This window comes from Capsicum annuum, unplaced genomic scaffold (genome assembly GCF_002878395.1).
Source record: "Capsicum annuum cultivar UCD-10X-F1 unplaced genomic scaffold, UCD10Xv1.1 ctg2772, whole genome shotgun sequence".
NCBI lineage: Eukaryota > Viridiplantae > Streptophyta > Magnoliopsida > Solanales > Solanaceae > Capsicum > Capsicum annuum.
Window position 1 is genome coordinate 41,298 of NW_025834109.1, and position 12,889 is coordinate 54,186.

Below are 12,889 nucleotides of genomic sequence, written 5' to 3' on the forward strand. Positions count from 1 at the left end.
AAACACTACTTCCCAAAATTTTAGTATCAGTCTCAATAAAAGAACTCGGGGTTTTCTATAGATTTCAGTATATATAATACTGTCAGATACAGTCGTCCATGTTACCAGTTTTAGTATCAGTCATGACAGTTATCAGTAAACCATGTATTAGCTTACAGGTCATGCTATCACGTATTCACGGTCCCAGATTCTATATATGTGTGTTTGCACTCCCACGTTCATATTAGTCAGTCAGTGTTGTTCATGTATGAAACACTTTATGTTCAGCCTACCTTCCTCGTATACTTAGTACTCCAGTTGTACTTACGCATTTGCTCTATGGTGCTTTCTTTTCATGTTATACCACAGGTTTTGAGACACGAGGTCCAGCCCAGCAGTAGCAGTAGCATTCTAGTCGCAGAGACATAGTGAGTACTCATTGATTCGAGGAAAATATGATTTGATACATTTATTTATTTCTTCAATTTAGTTTTATAGAGTTAGTTGGAGACATGTTCCTTCAACTCCTTATTCAGATAGTTTAGAGGCTTTCAAATTTACATTCAGACTTAGCTTTCAGATTGAGTTGTTTTGGGTATTTTCACCCACAAGATTTTATTCAGTTGAACCTTATGGCCTTACAGTTCTATGCATTTTGCATTATTATATCATGATTTGCAGTATACAGGTACAGATATCAGTCATGGGTTAGCTTGTGGTCCTTCGGGGTCATGAGGACCGTGTATCCAATTTAGGAAATCGGGGTGTTACAAACTTGGTATCAGAGCCTAAGGTTCAATAGAGTCCTAGGAAGTCTGAAAGCCGCATCTAGGAGAGTCTTATACATGGGTATGTTGTGCGCCACATTTATGTGCAGGAGGCTATAAGATGTTTTAGGAAAAGTCCTTTTTCTTAATTATTCATGTCATGCTAGTGAGCATAATCACAAGTTAAACTCTCAGTCTAATCCATTAATCTCTTATTCCAGACCATGGCTCCAAAGAGAATAAACCAGCCAGCTTCTCAGCCCAATGATCCTTTGGGCAAACATATTTCCCATGCAGAGTTTAGAGCCACATTTACCACACTTGCTCAGTCTATGGATGCACAGAATGAAAGGCCACCAGTCATTCCGGGCAATCCAGTGGCCAATCCTAAAGTAGCTAGGGTTCGGGACTTCACCCATATGAACCCTCCATCTTTCCAGTCTAAGTCTGATGAGGACCCTCAAAAGTACATTGACTAAGTCAAGAAGGTCATTGACATCATGGGTGTTACTTCTATTGAGAGTGCTGAGTTAGCCGCCTACTAGCTACAGGATGTCGCTCATGATTGGTACAAACAGTGGAAGTCTGAGAGGTTAGATAATATAGGCCCTATTGAGTGGGAGAAATTTGTCATGGCCTTCTTAGACAGATTCTTTCCCCAAGAGCTGAGAGAAGCCTAAGTTCTTGAGTTCATCAACCTCAGCCAGGGGAATATGATGGTTAGGGAGTATTCTCTCAAATTTACTCAGCTAGCCAGGTATGTTTCTCATGTGGTTGCAGACAATAGAGCTAAGATAAGCAAGTTCGTGTCAGGGGTCAATGATAGTATGGTAAATGAGTGTAGATCTGTGATGCTGATCGGTGATATGACCTTAGCCTGACTCATGAACCATGCCCAGCAAGTAGAATAGCAGAATTTTATGATAAGGGAGAGGCAGAACAAGAGAGCAAGGTCAGGTAACTTTAACTTTGCTCACCCTAAGACAGATGGAGGAAACCGTTCATAGTTTCGCTCCAAGTCAGCCGTTCCAGCTCCTTCCTCTGCCAGTACTTTAGTGCTGAAGTTCAGATACAGTAATAGAGACAAAGCGCCAGGCTCTAAATCTCAGGGCAGTATTAGCAATACTCGAATAAATCCCCTGTGTCAGACTTGTAGTAAGAACCACAAAGGCATTTGCAGAGCTGGTAGTGATGTCTGTTTTAGTTGTGGCAAGCCAGGCCACAGGAATAGGAAGTGTCTGCAGTCAAGTCTTCAGGGTCAGCAAAATCATTCTACATCTCAATCCAATCGCCCGGACAAGAAGGCTGCCATTTCCAGTGCTACCAGTGGGAAACACCCAAACAGACTCTATGCTCTTCAGTCCCGGTAGGATCAGGAAAATTCTCCTGATGTCATTACTGGTACGTTACAAATTTTCCATGTTCATGTTTATGCTTTACTAGACCTAGGTGCATCTTTGTCATTTGTTACTCCACACATAGTAGGTGATTTCAAAATCAGTCTCGAAGTCCTAGCAGAGCCCTTATTAGTCTCTACCCTAGTGGGTAAAACCATCATAGCCCAGTGGGTATACAGGAACTGCTCGGTTATGATATCTCAGAAATCCACATCAGCATATTTAGTGGAGTTAGAGATGACTGATTTTGATGTCATTCTCAACATGGATTAGCTTCATTCCTGATATGCCATAGTCGATTGCAAAAATAGGATAGTTCAGTTTCAGTTCCCGAATGAGCCCGTCCTAGAGTGGAAGGGTAGCATTTCAGCATTCAGGGGTTAACTTGTTTCCTACCTTCGAGCAAGGAAAATGATTTCTAAGGGGTGTGTGTATCATCTCGTGCATGTTAAAGATTCTAGTTCTGAATCTCTGAGCCTCAAAATAGTCCCTTTTGTTAATGAATACTCAGATGTCTTTCCCAAAGATCTTCCAAGCATTTCTCCCAAAAGGGAAATAGACTTCGGCATAGACCTTCTTTCGGATACTCAACCAATTTCTATTCTTCCATATAGAATGGCACCAGCAGAACTCAAGGAACTAAAAGATCAGTTGAAGAATCTCTTAGATAAGGGATTTATCAGACCCAGTGTTTCCCCATAGGGTGCGCTAATATTATTTGTGTGTAAGAAAGATGGTTTTTTCAGGATATGTATTGATTACCGTCAACTTAACAAGGTCACAGTCAAGAACAGATATCCTCTTCCCAGGATTGATGATCTATTCGACCAACTTCAGGGTGCCATTTACTTTTCTAAGATAGACCTCAGATCAGGCTATCATTAGCTCAGAGTTAGAGAATATGACATTCCGAAGATAGCTTTTCGTACTCGATATGATCACTTCGAATTTTTAGTCATGTCATTTGGTCTTACCAATGCCCCTACAGCTTTTATGGATTTGATGAACCGTGTGTTCAAGCAGCACTTAGACATGTTTGTCATAGTCTTTATAGATGATATTTTGATCTATTCTTGCACAGAGCGTGATCATGCAGACCATCTCAGGATTGTTCTTTAAACTCTCAGGGATCACTAGTTATTCGCTAAGTTCAGCAAGTACAAATTTTGGCTAAGATCAGTAGCATTCCTTGGCCATATTGTTTTCAGTGATGGCATTAGAGTAGATTCTCAGAAAACTGAGGCAGTAAGAAACTGGCCTAGACCCGTACCTACATCAGATATTAGGAGTTTCTTGGGTTTGGATGGCTATTACAGATGGTTTGTTGAGGGATTTTCTTCTATTGCATCTCCCATGTGCAGATTAACTCAGAAGAAGATTAAGTTTCAGTGGTCAGATTTATGCAAGAAGAGCTTTCAAGAGTTGAAGCATCGACTTACCTCAGCTTTAGTTCTAGCTATTACAGATGGTTTAGATGTTTTTGTAGTCTATTGTGATACATCCAGAGTGGGTTTAGGTTGTGTCCTCATGCAGCATGGTAAGGTCATAGCCTACGCCTCCAGACAGTTAAAGCCACATGAGAAGAATTATCCTAATCATGATCTTAAGTTAGCAGAGGTAGTTTTTGCCTTGAAAATTTGGAGGCATTATCTTTAAGGAGTTCATGTAGATGTCATCATAGACCATAAAAGCCTCCAGTATGTCTTTTCCTAGAAAGATCTCAATCTTTGCTAGAGAAGATGGTTAGAGCTCTTGAAGGATTACGACATAAGTGTTCTTTATTATCCGAGCAAAGTCAATGTTGTAGCCGACGCTCTCAGTCGACTCTCCATTGGTAGTATTTCTCATATTGAGGATAGTAAGAAAAAGAAGGCTCAGGAGATCTTTGAGCTTGCCAGACTAGGCGTTAGCTTAGTCGATTCTTCAGAGGGTGGTGTATGTGTTCATAGTAGTTCAGAGTCATCTCTAGTTTCTGAGGTAAAAGAGAAACAAGACAGGGATCCTAGCCTTGTCAAGCTCAAAGAGTCAGTTCAGAATTAGAAAGTCAAGGTTTTCTCCCAAGGGGCAGATGGTGTTCTTCGTTGTCAGGGTGGTCTATGTGTTCCAGGTGTAGATGAATTGAGGCAGCGAATTCTTGCAGAAGTGCATGGTGCGCGATACTCTATTGATCCAGGGGCCACTAAGATGTACCGCGGTATGCGGGAGATCTATTGGTGGAGTGGGACAAAGAAAGATGTTGTAGAGTTTGTGGCCGCTCTACATGTCAGCAGGTTAAGATAGAGCATCAAAAACCTAGTGGTTCCATGCAAGAGTCACCATTCCTACTTGGAAGTGGGAAGAAGTTAACATGGACTTCGTGACGGGTTTGCCTAGAACTCATCATCGGCATGATTCAGTCTGGGTCATTATAGATAGAATGACCAAGTCAGCTCATTTCCTTCCTGTTTGTACTTCTTATTCCGCCAAGGATTATGACAAACTCTATATCAGGGAGTTAGTCAGGTTACATGGTGTTCCACTATCTGTCATCTCTGACAGAGGTACCCAGTTCACTTATCATTTTTGGAAAGCATTCTAAAACGGTCTCAATACCCAAGTCTACCTCAACACAACATTTCATCCTCAGACAGATGGTCAAGCAGAGAGGACCATTCATACTCTTAAAGATATGCTAAGGGAATGTGCAATTGACTTCAAGGGAATTTGGGACGACTACTTGCCTTTGATTGAGTTTGCATACAACAATAGCTATCATTCTAGTATTCAGATGGCTCCATTCAAAGCTCTCTATGGTAGGAGATGTAGATCTCCGATTGGTTGGTTCGAATTTTGTGATGTCTCAATCATGGTCCTAACTTTGTATTCGACACCTTAGAGAAAGTTCAATTGATCAGAGAGAGACTCTGGGCTTCTCAGAGCCGATAGAAGTCCTATGCTGATATTCGTAGAAAGGATCTCGAATTTGAGGTCAATGACTATGTCTATCTTAAGATCTCTCCCATAAAGGGAGTGAAGTGGTTCGGCAAGAAGGGGAAACTCAGTACCCGGTATGTCTGTCCCTTCAGAATTCTTTATCGCTTCGGCAAGGTAGCTTATGAGCTTGAGTTGCCTTCAGATCTAGCCGCAGTCCTTCCAGTCTTTCATGTCTCTTTGCTAAAGAAGTGCATAGGTGACCCAGCAGTTGTTGTCCCTATTCATAGCATCGATATTCAGAATAGTCTCTCTTATGAAGAGATTCCAGTCAACATCTTAGACTATCAGACTCGTAGATTAAGGAACAAAGAAGCCCCACAAGTTAAGGTTTTTTGGCAAAATTAGTCTCATGAGGGAGCTACTTAGGCTTCCTAAGAAGCAGATATGCGTACCAAGTATCCTCAACTCTTCCCCACTAATTCAGATCAAGCTCAAGGTAACAGTTCTCCTTAATCTTATTCAGTTTCTCATTCATGTTTCCAGTATAAACTTGGTACCTATTAACCAGTTCATACCCAGTCATACATTCATGTGTCAGTTGTCCGTGCATCAGATATGCACGAGCTCAGTATGTTTAGCATGTCAGTCATGAGATCATGTTTTAGTTTTTCATGTTCAGTTCAGGTTTTATTGTCTTGTATCCCTTCTCAATAAATTCTCATTCGAGGACAAATGTTCCCAAGGGGGAGATATTGTAATACCCCACATGTTTCTAAGCTAGGAAGTGAATAAGTATTCCTACATATGAAATCTCCTATCCTGTGATTCATACTTGATTACATGACTTACAATGAATGTCCTAGTGATAGGATAGCTTATGATGCATTATGTTCATATGAGTCACTTAACGTAATACAAGATAAGAGTTTTTGAATCCATCAAGTTTTAGTGTTTGATTTTCCAAGGGTCATCTTTGAACGAGTATAACTTGATTTTAATGTGGTATTTTTCTGATTTAGACCCACCAAATTGTAGAGAATCGAATTAGCTTTTCAACGATACCAATTTCGCCTTAATGCAATACCCGAGCAAAAAGTTATACCAATTTTCATGAGAGAAAGTAAGGATAGGTGATTGGTTAGGCGCCGCCCAACCAAACATAGGCGATTGGTAAGGCGCCACCCAACCTAGCTTAGGCAATCACTTGGGAGCCGCCTAAGTCAGTTCCTAGTGACAAAAACACTCTGTTTTGAGTTATTTTAAGGGTATTTAACTCTTTTAACACTCCTTACACGTCCCTAAACTTAACCCTACAAAATATATAGCTTCTAAACATATTACAACCCTATTATCATCTCAAAGCTCATCATCCAACAGCGCTAAAAGAGAAAAACAACTAGGGTTGCATAACTAAGCTTGAAGATCCAATTTCAAGGAAATTCCTCCGTCGATCATCAAGAATCTTCCTTTTAAGGTATGCGTGAGTTGATTCATGGACTCCTTTCATCCATGACGCTCAAGAACCATCTTCTAAATTTTGTATTTTGATGTTTTTGTTATTAGTGGTTGATGTTCATGTGGTTGGAGTTTGATAATGCCTAAGATGGGATCTTTGTATGTTTATTGTGAGGATATGATGGTATTTAACATATAAATATGTGAAATTGGTGATTGAATATTGGTAATCTTGATGAATCCACCTATACCTAAGATGTGCATGTAAGGTGTTTATGAAAATACCTAAGGGAATAGAATTCATTCTTTTATGACATAATAAGTCCTAAATGACTAGTCCATGTTCTAAGTTTATGTTCAACGTGATCCCCATGCTATTGTCTTGAATTAAAGAAGTTGTACGAGATGCTCATGATATGGTTACGATATGGAATGACCATGTTATTGAAGCCATGCAAGTATAAATATGTTGTGTGCATTCCCAATCATGTGATAGTTGATTGAGAATCATTCTTATTATGAAAGCCTTACTTATGATATTGTGAATTATGGACTCAAATCTTGTGATCAAGTCATGTCATGTGTGTCAGTTTCCTCCTATCAAGTCCTGGCGGTACTTATACCCAAAAACTATAGTTGTATGCCTAGAGCCATGTCATGTTTTACGATATCCGAACTCAAGCTATGATTTTATAGACTTCAGTCAGTCATATGACTCAGGAAAATCTCATGATATTAGTCAATTGTCAGATATCAGTAACATTCAGCCAGTCAACAAAATTCAGTAAGATTAAGCCATGCATAGCCAGTTATTCATGTCCAGTCCCTCCAGATGGGAGTAGAGGTTAGCACCGAGTGAACCCAAAGATGGGAACTCACCTGCCAGGTCAGGGTGTGATACTTAGTAGCCATCCTTGTGTTCCAGAACTACGTAGCCAGCGTAGGTTGAGACATCTTAACCCGTCAGATTAGGGTTGATAAGGTGGCTTAACCCATCAATTTAGGATTCCCATCGTTCTTATTGAGTACCTACCAAATAAGGGTCAGTCACAGGCTGTCCTTACTTGTGGCATGGTATTGACACCCCTCCAATTGAGGCAGAGATTGGACCCCAGCTTAGCCATAACGGCATACATGGGGCATGTCGGTTAAACACTACTTCTCCCAGTTTTAGTATCAGTCTCAATAAAGAACTTAGGGAGTTCTTCAGATTTCAGTATATACAGGACTGTTAGATACAATCATCTATGTTATCAGTTTTAGTATCACTCATGATAGTTATCAGTAAACCATGTATTAGCTTACAGGTCATGCTATCATGTATTCATGGTCCCAGTTTCTATATATGTGTGTTTGCACTCCCACGTTCTTATTAGTCAGTCAGTATTGTTCATGCATGAAAACCTTTATGTTCAGCCTACCTTCCTCGTATACTCAGTACTCCAGTTGTACTTACGCATTTGTGCTATGGTTCTTTCTTTTCATTTTACACCATAGGTTTTGAGACACGAGCTCTGTCCCAGCAATAGCGGTAGTATTCCAGTCGCAGAGACACAGTGAGTCCTCATTGATTCGAGGACAATATGATTTGATACATTTATTTATTTCTTCAGTTCAGTTTTACAGAGTTAGTTGGAGACATGTTCCTTCAACACCTTATTCAGATAGTTTAGAGGCTTTTAGATTTACGTTTAGACTTAAATTTCAGATTGAGTGGTTTTGGGTATTTTCACCCATATGATTTTATTCAGTTGAACCTTATGGCCTTACAGTTCTATATATTTCGCATTATTATATCATGATTTGCAGTCTACAGATATCAGTTATGGGTTAGTTTATGGTCCCTCAGGGTCATGAGCACCGTGTAGCATTCTGTTTTAGTGAATCAAGGTGTTACATGATTGAACAAGAGATGTTGGAAGTGGATTTTGCCTTTGAGAAGTTTAGGTCTTACTTGATTGGGATGACGGTAGTTTTTCATACTGACCATGCATCATTCTAGTACTTAATGGCAAAGAAGATACAAAACCTAGACTGATTAGGTGAGTCTTATTAGTGTAAGAATTTGATTTTGAAGTCAAGGACAAAAAAGACATTAATAACCAAGTTGCAGATCATTTGTCAAGACTTGAGGAGGACGCTATACAAAAAGTTGAAGATGGGCTCGAGATTGATGATAGTTTTCTAGATGAGCAGTTATTGGTAGCTTTCCAAGATCTAATTCCATGGTTTGCAGATTGTGCAAATTATCTAGCCAATGATCTAGTCCCAAAAGATCTTTCCTACCAACAAAGAAAGAATTTTATGCACAAGGTAAGGCAATTTTTCTGGGATAAGCCTTATTTATTTAGAATTTGTGTAGATGGGATTATTTGTAGATGTATACCTGAGGTAGAGATGATGAGCATACTTGAGGCTTGTCATTCTTTACCAGTCAGGGGTCATCATGGAGGAACTCGCACAACCTACAAAATCTTGCAATATGGATATTATTAGCCAAATATCTATAAAGATGCACATGATTTTGCTTCTGCTTGTGATCAATGTCAATGCTAAGGTAACATTTCTAGATGCCATGAACTACCTATGACTCCTATTTTATAATTGGAATTGTTTGATGTATGAGGTATAAATTTCATGGGTCTCTTTGTGAGTTTGTTTAGCATGAAGTATATACTTGTGGCTATGGATTATGTATCCAAATGGGTGCAGGCAGTTATCCTCCCCAACAATGAAACACATAGTGCCATTGCATTCTTGAAAAAGCATATTTTTCTTGATTTGGCATGCCACATTCTATCATTAATGACAGTGGGTCTCATTTTTGAAATCTTCTATTTAAAATTCTTGTTGAGAAATATGGAGTCAAACACACAGTGGCAAAACCTTATGATCCATAAACTAGTAGACAAGTTGAGGTGTCCAATAGAGAAATCAAGTCCATCCTGGCAAAGACGGTAAATGCCAATAGGACTGATTGGTCACAAAAGTTAGATGATGTATTATGGGCTTACCAAACCACATTCAAGAGTCCAATTAGTGCTTCACCTTATCAGCTAGTGTGTGGAAAGGATTTTTACTTGCCTTTTGAGCTTGAACATAAAGAACTATGGGCCTTGAAAAAACTAAATTTTGTGTGGTAAGATGCAGCCAAGTCAAGGTTGAACAAAATGAATGAGTTGGATAAATTCAAGCTTTGGGCAAATGAAAGTTCTGCACTATACAAAGAAAAGATGAAGATGCATCATGACCACAAAATTGAGAAAAGGATATTTGAAAAAGGTGACCAGGTATTGTGCAACAACTCATGTATTCTCTTGATTCTAGGTAAGTTGAAGTCTAGATGGTATGGTCCTTTTACTGTGCTAAGAGTGTTCCCATATAGTGCTTTGGAATTGAATTGGGATAGTGAAGCCCCATTCAAGGTGAATGGGCAAAGAGTAAAGCAGTATATGGGTAACACTAAAGAAAAAAATGTGATTTTTGAAATAGACCTTGGTGAAATTTTAGTAACCAAGGAAATTATGTCATTCCGCGACATTAAATAAAGTGTTTTATAGGAGGCAACCCATGAGGCTAGTTGGTAAATTCTGAGTGTGCAACTTAGCCACATCATGCTGTGACATTATATCAAGCGTTGTGTGGGATGCAACCCATGTTTTTGTACTTAGTCAATTATAGGGTAATATGTTGGTTTAGTGTGCCGGACTAAATATTGTAGTAAAAATCAAAAAAATTCAAGAAATAGGTCTAACAGACTCTTCACGAGTCTTATCTTAAGGTTACGAGTCATGAGTAAGAGTCGTTAGGACCTATGAGACAATGCAAAACCAGGTAAATGTTTTTGTAGTTTTTACGACTCTTAGAATAAGTTGCACCCTCAAGGTACAACTTGTCACATTGAGTCTTGTCAACTCTAGAACCCAGGTAAGGTTATAGGTCTTTACGAGTTGAGGAAATAAACCGTAAGCTTAGGTATGAGTGATACATATGACACGTACCTAAGCTTACCTTGTTGGGGTCGTGGGTCAACCCGACCCAGCTCAATTGATTTAAACTCAACTCAATTAATTTAAAACAAATTAGGGCACCCAATATTCAAAATACGAACCCACCTCCATTTTTTGTCAATCTTTGAGCTCCTAAATCACGAAATCACTCAAGATCACCCACTAGCTTGTTCAAATCCCTTACATTGCACGATATGGATCGAATTTAGGGAAGAAAAATTAAAAACATAAGAAACCTACATTCTCAACTATCTAATTAAGTTTGTGAACTCAAATGCTCTATATTTCAAGTTGAAATTGATTCTAAGTTGAGATTTTGGTGTTTCTTCAAGTTAAATTTACTTGTGTGTTAAAATCTGGAACCCTAGTTCTTATAGTTAAGTAGAATGGAAATTGCGGGTTAAGTTTGTTTTTGTGTGTTAAATAGATGTATTTTGGACTGCTATGGGGTGAAAATGTTGTATAACGTAGAGGGTAGTTTGGTAAATGTGTATTGGAGTCAACTAAAAAGTTGAACTTTTATGTTGCAATGGATACGAGACCCCTAAGTACTCGTACCAACAAGTAACGAGTCATAACGAGACTCATAACCACTAAAACCATAGATGTCCAACTGAGTGTATATTTTGGTATTGGGTATGACTTGCTTATATGAGTCGTATCCAACCCATACGACTCATAAACTTAAGTTGTAAGGACCTGGGAGGAATCATTTATTAGAAGTTTGTTTCTAGTTTGCTTTATGACTATTGGTAACAAGTCGTAACCTGTCCTTATTACTGGGTAGGAGGACTTGCAAGAAGACAAGTGAACAACAATATTCAACTATTTAGCATACAACTCAATCATATAAGTCATACCCAGACGATACGACTCTTACCCTCCAGTCGTACCTTGTACAAAATATAGATACTAATATTTATTTTCTTATTTTCATTTTTTTGTATTTAATTACTAATGTATGTGTATATACAATTACCATTCCTTACAAAGGTTCTTCATCCTCAAAATAAGTGGCCAAAAAGGTAAACAAAAAGGCACCTATTTCAAGTTCTGAGTCAATAGAGTCATCCAGCAGTAGTGGTGACTATGTTGAATACCCAATGTAGGGGAAGGCTGAACCAAGGGAAAAAACATATGAGGGGAAAGAAAGTGATCACCCTGGAGGACACACCTCCATGGGGACCAAGGATGAAGAACCCGAGTACCTTCCCTTCGCACTCACCTCTACCTTCGGAGGAAAAATATGATATTAAATCAAGCTCTGAGGAGGTGATTTGAAAAAGTTCAAGTGGTATTGCAAAAGAAGTTTTGTTTTACCTATTGATGTGCAGAACCCACCATTGGATATCACACCTGCTCCAGTGCCCATCACTGAACGGTACGGGCACCCCGATAAGAAGACCATACATAATGATGGCTTGATCAGACTTGCCAATGAAAGAATAAAACAAAGTTTATATCTCTTGAAGAGATTGAATACTACTGGGATGACTAAGTTTCCAAGATTTAAGAATGGTTTAGACAATATATGTTCGAATGGATGACCAGAGTACCTGACAGATATAGTCCTGTATTATTGCGGGAGTTTTATGCAGTGTACAAAGGGCAGTTGTAGAGACACTACCCATAGGGCTAGTTGTAAAGAGGTGGTAACCCCATTACCTCATTGATTATTTAGGGAATATGGGTAAATATCTTCCCTCACTATCTTTAGGTTCTTGAATGGACCAAACTATCAGCTTCTGGCGAACACGAGTGAGATGGAGTACCACATGGAGAAAATGCAAAAAATTACACGAAAGCAAATGTGATGCGATGATAAGGTGGGTCACTTAAGCTAGTTTGAAAATTTGATAGTGTCTAATAGAGAGGATGCAATTTGGGTTGTAGGTGGCTCAGGTGTCACTTTGCAAAAGATAGATAAAAACATGCTAAATTTTGAGGCTAAGGCATGGTGGACACTAGCCAGACATAGAATCTATCACATTAATGAGGACAACAAACTTAGCCTAGTTTGTTCTACACTGATTGTTGGATTCATGGCTAGGTACGAGTTCAATGTAGGAGAATTCTTTATCTGAGAAATAAGAGATAGATCTGTGGGTAGTAAGAAGTTACTGCTGGCATAACTATACTTGATCACTCAGTTATGTTTAGCTTCGAGGTTAAAGGAAATCCCAGGTATTTATGAGTTGATCGAGGCCAAAAATACTACAGATTTAGGACTTATAAAAGATATAACAAATCTATTTACTTGGCAGGTAAGGAAAGGAGAAAACATGTTAGCTAAGATATACCGACAGAGTAGTCAGACTGAGACTGCTAATGATACTGAGATAGGTGGACAGACTGAGACCATATAAAC